Genomic DNA, 3,864 nt, shown 5'->3' with positions numbered 1-3,864 from the left:
ATTCTTTTACAGAGATCTAATATCTGTAGGTGTTTCTAAATATGACTAGGGTGTGTGAACATGTCAGTACATATGTATACAATTATGTGCTTTAACTACGGCATTAGAGCTTTTTAGCTTCTATTTCTAGCAATGCAGGTGTTCCAACACACTAGTTATATTTAGTGGCAAATATATATATACATAAATACACACACACACACACACATATATATATATATATATATATATATCTCCATAAATACATACATACATATACAAATAAATAACACTGAGCCAACAAAAACCTTGTTCCGTCGTGTGTGTGTATATATATATATATTCTTTAAGTGTTAGAAATAGTTTTATAAAAAGTTTTTTTAGCTGCTATTTCTAACGAGTTCAGTATGCGGCAAAGTAATTTATTTTACTAAGCCCTTTTATATAATGTAATAATTTGAATTCGCCTTATGGTCCCTTTGCATACTGAATACTTGGTGAAATTGATTAATTAATTAATTAATTTTACCCTCAATTGTTGAAATTATAATTCATCTCTCTCTACTTAATGTCTCGGATTTTACCGAAAAAAACATAGTGTTTGCTGATTTTAACCCACGCTGGTGGAAAGGGGAGAGCAGAAATTCTTCGCTTGCATATTTGAGTTTGTTGGCACTGTTAGTTTGGAGCAGATCTTCAGAAGCGATAACAAGCCGAAAGGGTATGCTCCCATTTTCAGTGTTTTCAAATTCAAACAAGGGCATTCTGAGCTGATGAGAGAAGGGTCGATTTTGACTAATCTTGAAACGTACGTACTCAAATAACCTTTGCATTTGATTTTTTAATGTCTCTACCCACATACTTTCTTGAGTTGAATTGAGCAAACACTATATGAGAGAGGTTTTCTTTAAGTGTTAGAAATAGTTTTATAAAAAGTTTTTTTAGCTGCTATTTCTAACGAGTTCAGTATGCGGCAAAGTAATTTATTTTACTAAGCCCTTTTATATAATGTAATAATTTGAATTCGCCTTATGGTCCCTTTGCATACTGAATACTTGGTGAAATTGATTAATTAATTAATTAATTTTACCCTCAATTGTTGAAATATATATATATATATATATATGCTAGCAGCTAAGCCCGGTTTCACCCGGTCTGTTTGGATGATGTGGTCGTGATGATTGACGTATTTGTACGTAGTCTGTTTCTGAGAGCTATTCTATTGGAGCTCTGTCTAATCATTAAAACATTGATTTGATTATGAACATAGAAAGAAATTATACATTAATCCCTATTTTGTAAGCAATGGTATCTGTAAAAAATTTTATTTGCAGAGAGCAGAAATTGAAAGAAGATATATGAAATGGACGTGTGTGTGTGTGTATGTATGTGTGTGTGTGTATGTGTGTGTGGTGTGTGTGTGTGTGTGTGTGTGTGTGTGTGTGCTTGCGCGTGTGTATGTGAGAGAGAAGGAGGGTGAGAAAGAGAGATAGAGTTACGACAGTTGATTTATGGAAAAGATTATGTTAAATTTTTGAAATGCAAATATGTGAATGAAAATTAAGTTCAGACCTCTACATGGTAGGTAGACCTGGTAGAAATACCAGCCAAATCTCCCTCAAAACACCCTACTGTCTTAATCCGACAATTCTGCTTATTACGTAGTTTGAAACTGTAAGTAAAGATTAAGATTATTAACCCCCCAAAGTGGTGAATGAAGAGACACAGCATCGCGAAAGTCACGCATCCTTTTCCAAATAAGTTTTATCTTAATAATTATGATGTGCACTTTTCTCCTTTACTATTTCTTCTCTGTCTATCTCTCCCCTCTCTTATTCTTCATCCTTTCTGGTTTTCTCTCCCACCCTTCCCTATTCTTCTTCACTCCCCTTCACCGTTCCCACTCTCTTACTCCTCCTCCTCCTCCTCCTCCTCCTCCTCGACTCTCTTGTCATTGATACGCGATCAGAGGGAAGCCATCTTTTCAACTGCTATCTTCACCAAGACCAGACCAGCTTATCCTATCTCTTTCATAAGCTGTCTTCTTAAGCGTTCTCAATAATTTTTCCATCGTCTTGGCTTAACAGCCCTCATCGTTTTTTTACTGTTTTGTTCTCATTGTGCTGTCTTTTACTCCGCAAAAACTCCCAAAGTTTATTTAATTTGCTTTGCGGGAAGGACTGTTTCAACGACGTCGCGTCTTGTCCTTACTTTCGTAACGCGGAGTAGATGAAACAGGGACAACTGAAGAAGGGGAATATTCCTTGTGTTGTATGTCTTGTACTCTGTTTTTTTCGTTGTTTGAAAAAAAGTTCGTTTCTATGTTTTTGTTTTTATGTTTTCGTTTCTCATTCCATTCCACGTTTTTTATGTCCTGTATCCATATATGCATGTATATATACATATATATGTAGGTATGTACATATATGTATGCATATATGCATATATTTATATATTATTTATAATATATATACGATTTAATAAACACAATAATATATATCAAGTTGAGTAAAAAGTAAGCAACGTTTTGAACCATGAAGAATTTGCACCGCGTTTTTGCTGAGTTAGACATTTTAAAAAACATTTTTTTGCAATTGTCTGATAATACAGACATAAACTTTCCCAAATGCATCAATAAATTAACTTTGATATTTTTTTCATCTTTGTTACAATCATCTGAAATGAAACTGTCGAAGCGCGATATACGAGCAATTTTGCTATTCAACTTCTAAAAAGGACGTAAAGCTGCTGAAACTGCTCGCGATATCAACGAAACATCTGGCGAGGAAATAACCAGTGAGTGGTCAACTCAAAAATGGAGACCTGAGCCTTGAAAATCGTGAGCATAGCGGACATCCATCTGCTATCGAGGACGGTCAATTAGAGACCGTCATTGAGACTGGTCCACATAGAACCACTCGAGAACTGGCAAAAGAACTTCTAGTTAGCCAGAAAACTGCCGATCGGAAAATCAAAAAAACCTCGACAAATGGGTACTACACGATTTGAATGAAAATTAGAAAATGCGCAGATATAAAATTTGCTCGTCGCTTTTCTCTGTAACCAGACCGATCCATTTCTCGACCGTATTATAACTTGCGATGAAAAGTGGATTATGTACAATAAAAAAAAAAAAAACATTTGATGGTGTACTGTTGGACTTATCCACTATAACTTCTTAAAATCCGGAAAAACCATTACTGCAGCAACATTGCCATTAAATTGCCAAAATGAACGAAAAACTGCTATTTCTCGGTCCCAGACTAGTCAGCAGAAGAGGACCAATCATTCTTCATGACGATACTCGACCACACGTTTCAGTAATGACGCTCCAGAAGTTGAGGGAACTTAGCTATGAAGTTCTTCCCGACCCAGTTTATTCCCCAGACCTTTCTCCTACGGACTACCACTTTTTCAAGCACCCTGATGGTTTCCTGCGAGAGAAGTTCAAAAATCAAACGGAAACTGAAAGTGCGTTTAAAGAGTTCATCAGCTCCAGAACTCTCAGATTTCTTTGTTACCGGAATAGAAAACTTGTAATTCGTTGACAAAAATGTGTTGAATGCAATGGTACTTACTTTGATGAATAAAATTTCCGCATTGTTGAAATATAGTGTCATGAATTTCATGTTTCAAAACGTTGCTTACTTTTAACTCAGCCTGCTGATATCTTCTATCTATCTATCTATCTATCATTATCTATCTATCTATCTATCTATCTATCTACTATCTATCTATCTCTCTCTCTCTCTCTCTCTCTCTCTCTCTCTAGATATATATATATATATATATATATATATATATATATATATATATATATATACACACACACACATATATATATAATATATAATATATTATATATATATAGAAGGAGCTTCTACA

General features: G+C 34.7%; 1 protein-coding gene across 3 annotated transcripts in view; it reads right to left on the bottom strand.

Moving 5' to 3' along the window:
* The window catches only part of LOC115214197 (heat shock protein beta-1-like), a 47,516-nt gene that overhangs the window by 38,373 nt on the left and 5,279 nt on the right, over positions 1-3,864 (bottom strand). The window lies entirely within an intron of this gene.

Source organism: Octopus sinensis, linkage group LG7, assembly GCF_006345805.1.
Source record: "Octopus sinensis linkage group LG7, ASM634580v1, whole genome shotgun sequence".
In the NCBI taxonomy this organism is placed as follows: domain Eukaryota; kingdom Metazoa; phylum Mollusca; class Cephalopoda; order Octopoda; family Octopodidae; genus Octopus; species Octopus sinensis.
Note: the sequence above shows the minus strand (reverse complement) of the source record. Positions and strands in the feature narration are given on the sequence as shown.